The sequence below is a fragment of the Dreissena polymorpha genome, chromosome 14, assembly GCF_020536995.1.
Source record: "Dreissena polymorpha isolate Duluth1 chromosome 14, UMN_Dpol_1.0, whole genome shotgun sequence".
NCBI classification, from domain to species: Eukaryota; Metazoa; Mollusca; class Bivalvia; order Myida; family Dreissenidae; genus Dreissena; species Dreissena polymorpha.
This window is the reverse complement of record NC_068368.1, coordinates 64,625,263-64,642,248: the sequence shown is the minus strand read 5'-3', so window position 1 is coordinate 64,642,248 and position 16,986 is coordinate 64,625,263. Positions and strand designations below refer to the sequence as shown.

Here is a 16,986-nt window from a genome sequence, read left to right as displayed (position 1 = left end):
AGTTGTTAACACCTTTTTAAAAGATATTTCCCAAATAAAGTAGAAATTTATCTTTAAACATGCTAGATCAAGGCTTACAAATAAAATTGTTGCACAGACAAAAATGACAATTTAATGATTTCAGAATATAAATGGATTCTTTATTCTGTATCTTGTCGAAAAATGTTAATATAACCATGGTAATAAGCATGGCTCTACTTTTCACTTAATACAAAAATAGAATTCACAAAGCTTGAAATTGTACAAATACTGTTATGTACACTTAAAAACAAATTTATAAGTAAAACTTGACTCGGTAGGTAACATGCAGCCATAAGAGGTTGCAAAACACCAAACTCGAATTTCCAAAATTTGAAACAAACTGGATCCATTAAACAAAATACTCTGCAGTCTGAACAAATTGCCATTCGCCGAACCGGTGTTGATCTGATAAATGAAGCCAGTGAGAGTGCTCTCCGTGTTAGCGGGGGCCACTCGAGTGTGAACTGTTATCAGGTAAGAGTCATTGCGGTCATCTTTTAACTCAACCTGTGTTGGGATTGAGATCATCATGCCCATTGGTGGTGCCACACGTGACAGGGTCTGCACAAACTCTTACGCCTGCTCATTGTTGCGGCGGAAGAAGATAACTATCCAGTTCTGCAGGTTGGCTGCAGTAATGAGCCGCTTGCCTCGCATGTCTATGCTCCAATCAGCATTCTCTTGTTTGTATTACAGCTTCCCATTCTGCTCTAACATATTCTACTGTGGCATGACTCGAGCATTTAGCATCACCAGGGAGTTGGAGAACTTCAGGCCCTTGTCTCCCATCTCCTGCCTTACTTGAGGATAGGTGTTGATCTGATTAATGAAGCCAGTGAGAGTGCTCTCCCTGTTAGCGGGGGCCACTCCAGTGTGAACTGCCACGTCCTTCATTATTGTGATGTTAGCTCTGGCTTCCTCCGACAAGCTTATGAGTGTACACAGCTCAGGTACAAAGTACATTATTTCCTTATGTCCTCTACGAATTTCCCTGGGTTTGGGTTTAGAGACCAGAAGAGGCTGCTTATCATCAGTGATGATCACTCTATAGTTCTTTTAGTAGAACTCTTTGTAGGAGATTTTTTAGATTTGTCCCTCATCTTGAATGTGTCGGTCGGATAAACATCCCACATTATGTCATCTACTCTGTAGGTTTTGTTGTTGTATTAAGTCAGTATAATGCTGCTAGCAAATTTCCTTGTGAATTCGTCATAGAAGCGCTCCCAAAGAAATAAAACAATACAAATACAATACAATCAATACAATACCAAGATTCACATCGACGCTGGTTATGTCGTTGTTGTTTTTGTTGTTTTTGTTCTTATTCAACCGTCATCGAATTGTTGTTTCTGTTGTTGTTGTTGGAAATTTGTCATCGTTTCTCTTGAGCCATAAAGGTCTTCATTTGGTCAAAATTCTAACAAGGTATTAGCTATCAGGCGCTGATTTGTCTTCTTGCAATAAAGAGCCATGTGTTGTGGAAGTCGTTGTTTCGCGATGTCGATCTTCAAAGACGTAGTCTTGAAATCTCGATCTTTCATTTGCGTTATTGTGATACAAGCATCAGTTGTTCAAAATCATGGCAAACATTTATAAATATTACTTAAGTTATTGTTAAATATCGTCATGACAACTTACTGTGATACCTTATTCAAAAAAATAAATTCTTTACAATGAAAAATATTAGTCAATTCCTCAAAACATACTTCGAATAAGCCATTTACTTAATGTAAACTGGCACGTCCTTCATTATTGTGAAGTCAGCTCTGGCTTCCTCTGACAAGCCTGTGAGTGTGCATAGCTCAGGTACAAAGTACCTGTTTTCCTTCTGTCCTCTACGAATGTCTTTGTGTTTGGGTTTTGAGACCAGAAAAGGCTGCGTATCATCAGTGATGGTCACTTCTTTTGGTAGTACTCTTTGTAGGAGATTTTGGATTTGTCCCTAATCTCGAATGTGTCGGTCGGATCAACATCCCCCATTATGTCATCTACTCTGTAGGTTTTGTTGTTGTTTTTCGTCAGTATAATGCTGCCAACAAGTTACCTTGTGAATTTGTCATAGAAGCGATCCCAAAGAAAAAACAATACAAATACAATACAATCAATACAATACAAAGATTCACATCGACGCTGGTTGTTTTTCTGTTGTTTTTGTCGTTTATTCAACCGTCATCTGTTGTTCTTTCTGTTGTTGTTTTTCGTCAGTATAATGCTACTAACAAGTTTCCTTGTGAATTCGTCATAGGAGCGATCCCAAAGACAAAAAACAATACAAATACAATACAATTAATACAATTACAATACAATCGAATACAAATTACAAACTACAAATTAAAAATTTGATGTAAACACACCAAATGTTGCAAATGTGCGGGTCTTCTCGCGAAGTAAATAAAGCGAATAATACAATTTTCAAGTTAGCAAGTTCGTCGAAGAACTTCAATCACAGTTGATAAATATTCTGGTCTTCTCACGGAGAAAGTGAAAGGAAAAACATTACAATACACTTTCAAATTAATAGGTTCGTTGAAGAACTTTCAACAGAGACAAAAATCACTTATCCACTCGGAGACGCTATGCGAAACAGTCCATAGCGTCGGCAAGGGATTCTCAACCTCTGTGAGCTCCCGGGGGGTGCCTTAACCGACAATGCTCCGCCAGTGATCCGCACGCCATATGTAGTGGTGTAGGGGTTGGTTATAACAAACGCCCTTCCAAGGTTCAGATGTTTATGCGCCCGATAGTATATCGGGAATAATATATATATATATATACAAAATAGCAGAATTACCACACGCCACGACCTTACAAACACAAATACAATATTCCAAAATAATAAAATTCATTTGCAATGCAGACAAATAAATATATGCAAATACAAATAACTTCAAACTCACAAGATTGGTAAAATATAAGCAAAGTTGCTTTTAACAAATACAAGTTTGTCTTGCAACAGCTAAAGAGCAAAAGAAAGCATCGTCAGCAATTTGCAATCAATTTCAGTGGGGTTTTATTATTTACCAATACAAATCCTGTGTATGTGGTTTCTCTAATTCCTACTGGACAAAACATTTATGACATCACAGTACATGGCTGGACGCACACAGGACAAGGGACTGAATGTTACAAGAGAAGCAAATGGACGCATACAAGACAAGGGACATAAACACTAGTACATGAGACATAGACACATATAGTAACACAGAATGACATTTCTTACATTAAATTTAAATGGAACTAACATGTAGTAATATTGATTGCACCAACAGGACATTTTGGCTTCTCAAAAGCTAGTGAAATCCGGAATTGTACTACCAAGTGTTATATATTGCAAAAGGTTGCCGATATCAAACTACATGTATTCAATTCATGTCATTGGACATGTTTCTTGGACATAGTGATCTTATTAAAAAGCTTATGCAACGGGAAATTAGAAGTAGAGCGAAGTTGATACAAACACATGATATGGATGGAAGGTCGATGACATAAATGAACAACGCAAATGCTGTTGAGCATCGACGGTGACGTAGTTACAGACTGACGAATTAAGCAACTTACAAACTTTAGCAAGATTAAAACATACAAGTATCAAACACATGTCTCTTAATATGTATAAGAAACATATCCACGTCGCCAAACCCGATTTCTGTGTATAGCTGTGTCATTTTGCAAACAGTTTTTGATTATGAACAAAATATGTGTAGAAGGTCGTCCCTTTCATGCAATTGCAAAAGTTATCGGGAAGAATTACACGGGTGGTATTTAGGTACTTAAGACATTCCTAAATATTGTGTTGGTAATTGTGTTATGTTTTTATTTAAAAAAACGACAATATAATAAGGAACAAACGATGATATTTATTGATTTACATGTATTTGCGATGTATGTTATGTCTATCTTTATTAAATTGTGTATTATTTGGTAGTTGTATATAAAACATAAATTGTATATTTGAAAGTGTTTCTTTAAGTCAACAACGTGTGTGATAAATCAATTTATATCGGTATAAAGACCAGATGGATATTATAATGCATTTACTTTGACCGATTGTGAGGCAGTATACATGCCCGATGCATATAAGTAAAATTCCACATACATTATGTGCGAAATGTGTGATACGTCATATGATTTCATCTGTAATTACATACATGTGCATATATACAAACACCAACCGATTCCTGTTCTGTTCACTGGTTTCTTTGGTATATTAATTGTGCTGCTATAATGTTACAGGTATTTATTTAATAAATTTATAATACGGCTAATCTAGCCAAGTTTAGTTAAGTTAAGATATAGCCAAGTTAAGATATAAACTCGTAATTGAAAATAGTTTTAATGTACCCTGTTTTGCTTTGTTTTTACTCGTTAAATATAATTTATCGCAGCGTTCCCATTAAGCATGTATCGCTAACTTTGTATATTATCAATTTGAAGCAAACGGGGAAATTTATAATTATTGATTTATTAGTGTTTATTAGAAAATCCCAGAAACTATTCCAAATATAGTACGAGGCCGGTTATTCCATGACCTATCTATACATATATTGATATCCAAATTAAAGCGTTTATATATTCACCTTTACACGCATGTGCAATATAAACACATATATGAAAACTCTAAATACATGAATTCACAAAGGTTTTTTTAAAAAAAGCCTGTTTCATGAAATACGACTTTATCGTAATATAAGCAAAGTGACTATTATATGTCAGATTAGCCTGAAAAAACTTCCGCCTAAATGGAATGTTCACAAAGAACAGGCTTCCTTTAAACGAAAAATACAACAAAAGAAAAGTGTCGTCTCTGATGAGCTTGTGTAGACTTCAATGCTAATTTTGGGACGACACTTTACACACATGCATTAAGCCCGGTTTTCCCAGTGCGAGGTTCGTATGAGCGAGGCTGATAACTTTCACGACACATTTTACGTATTCTTCATTATGTTTTTATTTCGATACAATGGTAAAAGTATTGCTTTAATCAATGAAAAAGACGGTATATGGTGCTGACATTAAGCAAATAACATTTTATATCCATATCAATGTGTCTTAAAATGAGAAGATTAAAAAAACAACTTCTCTTTGTAAAACTTAAACCTTAGGGAAAGTGCCAGTTTTGAGCCAAGGGTGATATTTGATCTACATTTTTAAAAGGCCTATCGATGATAATTCATACCAAATGTGAAAGCCCGTGGCTTTTTCGGTTTCATACACGAATAATTTTAAAGAGTTTTCCTATATAGGTCTATGTAAAACAAGTGATTCCCTTGGGGCGGGGCCAGATTTCATACTGACCAACGTCCTTCAGATTTAAATAAGGCCAATATTCAGTTTACAGTTTGGAAAACTAAGTAACATATAACTGTTTAACTCATATTTGGGAATCCCTTATAATTATTTCCATATTCATTCATCAAGAAAGCAACACTCCTTAATTTTCTTATCACCGGGTATGTAAACATGTTGTCGAATGTGACAGAAAACAAGGAGTGTTGCCACGTGATTGCTCGACGAGCTTCCGCAATTCAAAGTTAGGACTCGAATGGAATGTTTGACGGTAAATACAGGCTTAACAAATAAAATAATAACTTAACATGTCTTGAGAGGTGTCTGTGTGTTTAATTGGAAACAACGATTATATAGTGAAAGTATTACGTTTGGAAGATACTTATATACACGTCTTTTGTAAGTATTATGGTGAATTGTAGATTTGTTAGCAACCTTTGTCCAACGCTTATTCATTAATTGAGCTGTGCTCTGTGAAACGGGGATAAATGCATGTGCGTAAAGTGCCGTCTCATAATAGCCTGTGCAGTCCGCACAGACTAATCAGGGACGACACTGTCCGCTTTATGATATTTTTCGTTTCAAGAAAGTCTCTTGATAGCAAAAATCCAGTTAATGCGGAAAGTGTCGTCCCTGATTAGCCTGTGCGGACTGCACAGGCTAATATGAGACGGCACTTTACGCACATGCATTTAACCCCCTTTTCACAGAGCATGACCCAATTTATTGCAATACTTGACTGACGATGTGTTACAGCAATAAATGCGACATACTGATTACGCGAAAGAATATAGTTTTAAGTATTTCATATCGTCTATAATGAAGTTACTGTTCGGAAATAATACTTTTCTTTAAATGGCATTTTGCAATGCTGAATTTTTTTCCGATGAAATAATTAATGTTAGACTAGAGAAACCAGCTTTATTACGCAATATGCATTGAAGACAAAAAAAAAACACAACTTAAGAGATGCTTGACAATAGATGCTAGACAGTTAAACATGGTTATGAAACATACAACTACAAACGGGTATTAAACTAATTACTAAGGAGCTATTAATAAAATGGAAAATAGAGATTGTTTAACAAACACATCGATTGTTATCATAAAGAAACACTAATAAGTAAGTGCAGACCTGTTTTAATTTGTTAAAAAATTAGTTTTGTATGCCATATTATTTTCAAGAGAGTATCCCCTTAAACTACCCCCTTGAAGCCCTTTTGGATACCAAGGTCCTTTTCATACTATAAATAAATAGTTTTCCATTCCGTTGTTCACTATTAATTATACAAATGAGCCGTGCTCAGTGAAAAGGGGGTTTAATGCACGTGCGTAAAGTGTCTTCCCAGATTAGCCTGTTCAGTTCGCACAGGCTGATCAGGGACGACTCTCTCCACCTTAACTTGATTTGTGCTAAGAAGAGACTTTCTTGACACGAAAAATATCATAAAAGCGGAAGTGTGGTCCTTGATAAGCCTGTGCAAACATGCAGTAAACCCTCTGTTCACAGAGAGAGGCCCAAATATTTGGGGTCATCAGTCCGAGTTGATTTATAGTCATGAATCAGAAGAACAAGGCATTGTTAGGTGACCGATTAAAAAGCGATAATGCGAAACTTTGCGACGATGAAACCATGATTTAATTACAATAAGTATACTTTTGTAAGGAATTTTTATTCGACAGTGCTTCGATTAGATTCGGGACGCATTTTCCCCTGTTTTTACAAGTATTGTTGAACGAAAAACATGTTAGTTGTTTGTATACAGATCCGTGAGTAAAATCGAAAAATAACAAACGCACTGCTCACAATAACGTGTTTATACCACAAAAGTAGTCACGGTTTGTTTTCAAATATGCGGCCTTAATATCTGACAGCGGCGCGTCGTTTAGCTCGGTACAAGTAAACTTATACGGCGCGCCGATATAAATAGCAAAGTAAAACCATGCTTGTTGTCGAACAGTTTCAAGGTAAAAGTAGGGAGTGCTCCAAGTAAATAAACTATAAGATATATTACGTTAAATGTTCTTATAAATATTGAATAATGAAAGTTTAAGATGGGAAACCAGCGTGAAAAAACACAATATTTCATTTATAAATTAATTTAAACCATCCCCTATTTTCATTTTGTTTTTATACCTGTCATTTGAAGGATTTTAAGTATATGTACGTACTGCGTTTATTTTATGCTTTTCTGCGGAAAATAGGGAAATATCAATGATAAAAAACGCTTATTCACTTTTTCAAACTATGAAAAATAACTGTGAAAATTATTGATATTGTTCAGTGTTTTACCTAGAGGTTAATAACTCGTTGCTTGAGGGCCAGAAGTGATTATCGGCCCGCAGAGTGAATAATCGCCCCGAAGGCCGTATGATAACTTGTGAAATAATATCCTTTATATAGTCATTAAAGGTAAATGAAAACTAAAGAAACGTATTAATGATGTATACTAATGTATTTTGATCGCTTGTTTATTTTGTCTTTGTTTATTACAGTCGTAAAATGGCAAATAAGATGACATATATCGACCCAATGATTGGGGCACATAATTGCTCGAAACTGTGCACTGAGTTCCCCAAAGCATGTGCCCAGTATTGCAAAGGTAAAATAAAAATAACTAGTGTTAATCCAACTGTGGAAAATGGAGTTTTTATTGTGCGAGAAACGAATGAAATGCAATTGTTTTTATTACAATATTATACTATTAAATATATTTGTAAAATCTTTTACCAAAATACTATGTAATATATTTGTAAAATCTTTTACGAAAATGTGTGAAATTTTTCAATTCGTCAATATTTGAACTTGTTGCTTTTAAGGACAATGTCTGAATTAAGCTCCAAAATGATATATAAGCTTTTCCTTTTTAAGTCTCACAGTCTTGTTCTTTTGATTTTACAAGCACGAAATAGAGCGTAGTATTTGTTTCTTGTAATCGTATGTTTGTTAGAGAGTAGTGAATTGTTCAGTGTTTTGAAGTAAGACACTAAAGCAAAAAAGAAAGAAACATTTCCTAAAAAAAGATATAAAACAATATGTTAAATAAACAATATATAGCTGGGAATAATGTATTTTTTATGATTACATTTCGTCTAAATTCGTATATCTATTTTTTTCCCACGTTAGTATCAAAAATTAATCAAGACTAAAGTCAACGTATATTGCAATTCAAAGGACACGTTTTTATATATTGCAGGTTATATACAACCTGAAGCAGATCTTAACGTTTCTACACTTCTCAGCGAGACCAGTACCATATCAACGTCACCATTGGAATCCCATGGACCAGCGCCTTACATCATCATAACAATAAGCGTCACAGCGTTTTTGATGGTTATTGCCATCGTGATGGCTTGCTGTTTTAAAGACAAGATAAAACGCTCCATTAAGAAAATTCGAGAAAGGCTCAGCAAGAAACCATTAAAATTCTCCGTCGAAGAGACAGACCAAACGCGGGTTTTTATCCCATTCCATAACGAGGCAAACCAAGCAGCCGATAATGGAAAGGTACCTACTGCGCCCCTTCTGGATGCAAAAGAATCATGCCTTCCGTCTGCCTAATAGGTAAGGTTTGTTTTGCAATTTTTCGGATATGGATTATAATTTAAGAGTAACCTGTGTCCTGATTAACAATCATTTTAATTGTTTTGCACCCTTCTCTTTAAGATTTCATGCATATACTTTTGCGACCAGATTAACATAGACGGAGGGTTATTTGCATGGTTTTAACTGCTCATATTTCGGGGAAATACCGTCATTATGCCGCTTTTACTATAGGCAAATTGTGTTACCATGTATATTGTCTCTTTGCAGGCTTCAACAACGATCGCCCATCACTCTGGATCAGCAAAAGATTAATTGCGTACATTTATCTGACGGAGGATTCCGGAGATAGCCGAGGTATCACGACCGGCTCAACCATGTCGACGCAGCAGTATACGTGTGACATGGGGAAAACAGAACGAACTAAGTGAAGCAGCTACATCCGCCCATCTCAGACATGCAAGGAGTTCTCGTCCAGGCGCACTAAACAAGATGGTACTTTCCAATCCATAGACTTATTCTAGAATGCGTTAGATTTGGAAAAACCGATCAATATGAGAGAAGAAACCAGGCTGAGCCTCTAAAGCCTTTTCCATACCACATCCACAATAAATATTACGAAATTTAATTATTTGAATGGAACTAAAATGTGGTAATATTAACAAACGGGACATTTTTGGCTTCTTCAAAGCTATGGATATCCGGAATTGTACTACCAATCACCAAGTGTGGGTTTACATTATACAAGAGGTTATTTATTGTTTATGGTTGCCCAACTCAAATTTTTCAATCTTGCCTTTGGAAATGTTTCTTGGACAGAGTGGTCTTATTAAAGAGCTAATGCAACGCGAAATAAGAAGTATAGAGAAGTTGATACATACACGTGATATGGATGAAAGGTCGATGGCATAAATGAACAACGCAAATGCGGTACATAGGCATCGACAGTGACGTACATGTAATTACAGACTGGCATATTAAGCAACTTGGAAACTTAAGCAAGATTGAAAAATAAAAGCATCAAACATATGTTTCTTAATGTGCATAGGAAACATATACATGTCGCCAGACCAGATGTATGTGTAAAGGTGCGCCTTTTTGTTAACAATGTTTGATTTTGAACAACATATGTGAAAAGGGTAGTCGCTTTCATGTATTGTAAAAGTATATATGATATATATGACATAAAAAATTGTATATTTGATTTTTTTTATTAACAACGTGTGTGATAAATCAATTTATATCGGTATGAAGCACGTATGGATATTGTTTGTGTGCATACATTTTTTCCATATAGAAATACATACATATATACATTCATATAACATTCCTGTAAAATTCGTGCAATATACATAGCCAGTCATAAACACATACGTGAATGGTGTGTATAGACAAAGAACTAGTAATCCAACATTTATATAAAACACATTTTTTTCAAATTAGAAAAGAAATGAATATTATAATGCATTTACTTTGACCGAGTGTGTGGCAGAATACATGCACGATGTATATAAGTTAAATTTAACATGCATAATGTGCAAAATGTGTGATACGTTATCTTATTTAATCTGAAATTACTTATATGTGACTATATACACCAACCGATTCCTGTTATCACTGGTTTCTTTGGTATATTATTTGTGCTGCTATAATGTTACAGGTTTATCATTAATTTATTTATAATACGTATAATCAATCCAATTATAACATTTTTTAGATATAAATTCGTAATTAAATAGATTTTTGAATTTACCATATTTTGCTTTGTTTTACGACTAAAATACAATATATGGCTAAAACAATTAACAGCTTTCCGTTTAGACATTTATCGATAATTTTGTCTATTATCAACTACACGCAATATGGGGTAAGATTCATAATTATTGATTTATTTATATATTTTATGAGACAATTCTAAAACTATTCTAAATATAGTACGAGTCTGGTTATTCCATGACCTATCTATAAATATATTGATATCCAAATTAAAACGTTTATATATTCACCTTTACACACATGTACAATTGCGCATGTGCAATGTAAACACATATATGAAGACTCTAAGTATATGAATTCATAAACGTTTTTATAAAAGCCTGTTTCATGAAATATGACTTTATCATAATATACACACAGTGACAATTATATCAGATTAGCCTGTGTAATCCAAATTATAGTTTAAGCAGGGACGACACTTTCCGCCTTAAAATGAATGTTCACAAAGAAAATGCTTCCTTTAAACGAAATTTTCATCAAACGCGCAAAGTGTCGTCACTGATTAGCTTGTGTAGACTTCTATGCTAATCTGTGACGACACTTTTATCACATGCATAAAGCCAGGTTTTCCCAGAGCGAGGTTCGCTGATAACGTTCACGATACATTTTAAGTATTCTGTATTGTGTTTCCATTTCGATACAATGGTTAAAAGCATTGCTTTAATCAATCAAAAAGACGGCGCATTGCGTTGACATAAAGCAAATAACAGTTAATATCCATATCAATGTGTCTTAAAGATACACTTTTCTTCTCAATTGCGTTGATACGGAGTAAAGAACGTCCCGATTTAAGGACACATAAATTGTATACGTACATTTTATGATCTTCAACCGCAACCTATCTATGGTTAAGTTTACCTCATGAATGGATTCATGTAATCATACACAGGGATTGACTCGTTTTCGGGGGTGACGATAGAGAACACAAAAAATATCATGGTATCCCAATAAGACCATCCTTACCAACAATTCTTATTCCCGACCTCTAGCATGTGTGCCACGTACAATGTTGCACGTGCAAATATGACCTTGATTCTCTCAACGCTATTTAATAAAGGGTTCATCGAGTAAACAAAATTAGGCTATGGGTGTGTTGGATACATTTGATGTTTGTACGAATAGTAACAGGAAATATGTGCGCTGTGAAGTACCGGGTATTAGGGTAATCGGATACTACAATAAACGTAAATGGTAACTTGATTCACTCCTCGATCTCAGCTGTTCAAATGTATGCATCAAACAGACATTATTTCTAATAATATGTATTCAGTTGATTTATATACGTGATTTCAAAAGGATTAAAGCCAAAATATAACTGAATGGCGAAGAAGTTCAAATGTCATTTTATTGACTTGACCTAAAATATCTATCTCAATATATCTAAGTACGACGATACTAACATCCTATTATACAATTACCAGACCAGTTAAACAACACCTACATATGTATCCAACGAGTAAAAACGCAGAAAACACCAAATCAAAATCAGTCAGTTAACCAACATTCGATTACGCAATCAAGTTTCACACCAACAAACGTTCTATGTATTATTACGGTTATTTTTCCTGTGTGCACTGTCCGAATATAGGATTTTTTTTTCTTTGCCGATCATTATTGTGTATGATCGAATTCACTTGGGTAAGAAATACCATAATAAAATATACACGGAACTGCTAAAAAAGGACATATTGGAAAGCCAGACATATTTTGTAACATTTTGTTATAATGTACTACATCTAATGAGTTTGTTAGCTAACGAATAGTAATAAAGGTCTGTAAATGATTTATTGAAAAGTGAAAAAATGCATATTAAATTTTAAAAATAACATTTTTTTGTAGTTAACAGCTCAGCGGTGCAACAGATGAAGCAAAAATAAGATGTGCGCTGCACCCCGCTTATTCGTACAAAATCTGTCCCTATTTTGCATTTAAATATCATTCTCCGTTCTCTGCAAACTCGTTGCGTCTGAGTGAGTTCCATACTGAGTTCATAATCCCGTATTTCATAACCATTCGACTTAACACTTACACTTGTTTAACATAACGAGTGTTTCATTCATAGTTACTTACAAAATAACAGGTAAAATGAAGGCTAACACTAAAAATTCAATTCTCACACCCATGCATTTTTACCGAACACCAAGTGCTTTACAACGAGGAAACTCTATACGCCAACCGTTCACGCAACGTCAGATTATGTGTACAACCGTATACTTTACGTCAAATTGCGTGTACACCATGCACTTTACAATATGAACCATGTATGCAATGTATTAAAACAGCCAAAGCAAGGCGTTTTTGGTTAAAACAACACCTTACGCAACATTGGGTGTTTTATATTTTATTTTTTCACATTAGATAGTGCTTTTATGCTGAAGATATTAATCAAAACATAACATTTTTAGTCAATTGAGTTACAAAATGTATTCTAAGGAAAACAATGTCAATAGATAAAAACACTGGAATGACAAGCTCCTCTGATCGATAGAGCATGTAAAAAAATGTGCCCGAGAACATGTTCAAATATACGTAGTAATTTCTTGCGACAACGCTATTGTCGTGCATGCAACCAGGTAAAAAGTATGGGCCCGTATTCGGGGAACTGACAGTTGGAATCCCAAGTTGAAACGTCCTTTATAGAGGTGTGCCGTAAGCTGTCACGTGGGACTCCGTTATAGTGGTGTGCCGTAAGCTGCCACGTAGGACTTCGTTATAGAGGTGTGCCGTAAGCTGCCACGTAGGACTTTTGTTGCTATTGTATTGGAAATATTGGAAACGACTCTGTAGATAGGTATTAATTTTATTACGATTCGTATGCTTAAGTTATTACTGGGTATTGGTATATTGATGTTTATTACATTTTAAATATGGGCTGTTTTGTCTAATATTGTATGACTATTTTCAATCATCATACAAACAACGGCAAACCAGTTTTGATTTGATAACCGTTTTTTTTTCAGTAATGATTCATGACTTTTTCACTTGACGTAAACCACTGAGATGATAGTTTCTTGTAGACTGCAGTATTTATGGACTTATATATATGTGTGTGTGTATGTGTGTGTCTTATCCAACGATAATTTATTCATTCAATTTTGAATATTTGGAGATTGGGTTACACAATGTTCGCACGTGTGAGCAATTTGAAACTATTTCCAAATTGAACCGCGTAAATGGTATAGTTTTCTAACAAATAAGTAACACGTTTTACGATAACCTATATGTGAATGAAACAAAAACACATCAAAGCTTGCCACATCTCAAAACCACATATTTTATTGCAAATTACAATATAAAAAGCGCTCATTAATTCATCTGTGTCGACAGGGAAGATACGATATCTATTACGGGTTTAACAAAAACGATGATGGTCCATCAGGTCTATCTCATTTAAAGTACGGAATGTTTACATAATACACCGCGCTACTCTTTGTATTTTAAATTACAATTTAATCATACTTATGTTCGAATTAGTCATCCTATCAGTCGAGTAAATTAAAGCGAAAAAAGTAAACTAGAGCAAACTAGATTGACAATGAAGAGGCTTGGGATATCAGCTTTACAATTCCGTTTATATGGGTATGTCACAAGAAACCTCTCATTTAGTTCACTTGCTATTTTATTGTAACCATAATCAGCCTAAAACAATATCACTTCCGCAGCAAGAAACTGACGACGTGAGGTTATTGCTTAAACAAATATAACTCCTAATCAAAAAGAATCATGCCGATGAATAGCTCAATATGTCCTGTTGCTATGTTACAGTTGAATAAACCATTAAGGGCCAACTCACGTATTACGACGAGGTCACGTGTTCGGAACAGAATTGCTCAACTTTGTGTCCTGCCCTCCCCGGCGCGTGCCAACGAAAGTGTGCAGGTAAGACTAAATCGCCTTGGGTATACTTGCATCGGGCTGAAAACAGATAAGATTGTCATTTTAAACATCCGTTACATTTCGACCGTGCAAAGTAATCCCTGTTTTAATAAATTTTGTGTTAAATTGTTATTAATCTATATTTTGTCACTTGTCTTAAATAAAATACTTTCGGATGTTAAATATAATTACTTTTTGGTGATGTTTCTGGGTTTCATTATTCTTGTACTGAAGTAAATTACTAGTATTATACTAGACACAAAACACTATTATCGTTGTAATAATACACGTGATCAAAGCTAACAAAAGTCCCGCACGTGAGCAGATTACAGTAGAATTTTTTTTCCATTTCAATAGGGAAATATTAGTCCGCTCATTTAATGATCGCACCAATTTCTAGTTATTTTGCAACAAAATGACATATATTCCATATAGCAGTTCTACTTTATTGGACACCTATCAGGCTCTTATATTAATTTCAGATTATATACCCTCAGTCGGCAACGCCTCAACAACAATCATCGAAACAACTTTTAACAACACTACTGCTTTCGGGAGTGAACAAGAAGCATCCTCGCTTTTACAACTAACTGCTGTGCCGTACATTTTAAGTGCAATTGCTGCAATTCTGCTGCTTTTTTTCTTAGCAATTTATTCAAAGGACAGAATCAAACGTTCAATGAACAGACTTGGTCAACGGTTATGTCAACAACACTTGAAGTATGGAATTCAGGAAGAGAACAAAAAAACGGAGGTTCAGGACCTTCTCGGCATTCATACACAACAAGACAGGCTGCCGTCCAAACCGACAGGATCACCATAGAGATTAGACATTCGATGTTTAGTAAATGTACATTACAATCAACCATTGGGACCACTATGTATTTAGTTTTATTACCGTAGCGATGTTTTTACATTCTTCATCTTACCTGGTTAAACAATATATGCTTTGTCTATATTTTCCTATTAACTTTATACAAGATTTCTACACGTATAAATGATCTTATATGTGTTATTTTAGACATATGTGTATGTCACAGACATTGTAAATCTGTACATGTGTATGTCACAGACAGTGTTAATGATACATGATACTTTGTTTAAGATAATATTTTGGGCGTTTTCATTGCTAAGTATTCTTTTACTGACCGATCGCATCACTTTTGATCAGCTCCTAATCTCAGTCTTCTGTAAAAATTGTTTTAAACATAGATGATAAAATCTGTTTTGATGACAAAAAGATTGCAAATTATTTTTATGACTTCTTTACCATCAATGTAGCATCAATGCTTGTTTGCAAACTACCGGCATTCCCAAATGTATTTAAAACCTCATCTAGTATCTTTAAAGAATACTATAGTTACAAGGCTAAATCAGAGAAAAAATTCTATATTAAAACAGTCAGTGAAGAGTATGTTTATAAAGAACTATGTTCATTAAATCCTATGAAAAGTACTGGGTTAGACAACATTCCAGCACGGTTTATTAAGGATGGGGCAATTTTTCTAAAAATACCTATTACCTTTACTATAAATAAATCAATAGTTGATAAAGAAGTTCAAACAGAGCTAAAAGCTGCTAGAGTAAAACCTCTTTTTAAGAAAAATATCCAGACTGATGTAGGTAACTATAGACCTGTCAATATTTTATGTATTGTTAGTAAGGTACTAGAAAGGTGTGCATATAACCAACTTGAATCTTTTTTAGCGAAAAATAATATAATTTATCAGTTTCAATCAGGTTTTAGAACAAATTTTTCAACTGAATCATGTTTGGTACATTTAACAGATTTCGTCAAATCACAAACTGCTAAATGGTTATACACAGGCATGATCATGCTCGATTTACAAAAAACATTCGACACAGTAGCTCACACTATACTGTGTAAAAAACTTAAGACCATGGGGGTTCAATCTGTAGAATGGTTTCACTCATACTTAACTGGGAAAAAGCAAACAATGCATGTAAATGATACTTTTTCAGACTCGGAAACAGTAACATGTGGTGTCCCTCAGGGTAGTATTTTAGGACCTCTTCTTTTTCTATGCTATGTAAATGATATGGAAATAAGTATAAGCAAAGATTGCAAACTACTGTTATATGCTGATGATAGCGCCATAATTTTCTCACATCAAGATAAAAATGTCATAAGTAAAAAATTAGGATGTGAATTAGCAAACTGCAATAACTGACTAGTTGACAACTAGTTGTCTCTTCATATAGGTAAAACAGAATGTACACCTTTCGGAAGTAAGCGAAAAATTAAAAAGATTGAAAATTTGCTCAGTCATATGTAATAATCAAACTATAAAGTCACAAAAATCGGTAAAATATTTAGGTCATGTTCTAGATAACACCCTGTCAGGTAATAAATGTGCAAACGACATCATCAGTAAGGTCAACTCGAGACTTAAGTTCATGTATAGACACAACAGTGTACTGGATTTTAACACTAGGAAAACCCTCTGTAATTCACTAATTCA

At 34.5% G+C, this 16,986-nt stretch overlaps 2 protein-coding genes across 9 annotated transcripts in view; one reads left to right on the top strand and one right to left on the bottom strand.

The window, feature by feature from the left end:
• LOC127857571 (uncharacterized) overlaps nucleotides 1-16,986 on the bottom strand; it is a 154,132-nt gene that overhangs the window by 20,440 nt on the left and 116,706 nt on the right. For 3 of the 8 annotated variants that reach the window (XR_008038486.1, XR_008038484.1, XR_008038489.1), the window contains exon 4: nucleotides 14,421-14,542. The exons of 2 other annotated variants lie outside the window; for them this stretch is intronic. The gene's annotated coding sequence lies outside the window, so the exon portion shown is untranslated. 3 more of the 8 variants (XR_008038485.1, XR_008038491.1, XR_008038490.1) reach the window with 3 other exon arrangements.
• Nucleotides 5,446-16,986, top strand: part of LOC127857573 (uncharacterized) — a 105,985-nt gene continuing 94,444 nt past the window's right edge. The window contains exons 1-4 of the transcript XR_008038498.1: nucleotides 5,446-5,706; nucleotides 7,804-7,910; nucleotides 8,505-8,872; nucleotides 9,122-9,939. The gene's annotated coding sequence lies outside the window, so the exon portion shown is untranslated. The remainder of the gene's footprint in view (nucleotides 5,707-7,803; nucleotides 7,911-8,504; nucleotides 8,873-9,121; nucleotides 9,940-16,986) is intronic.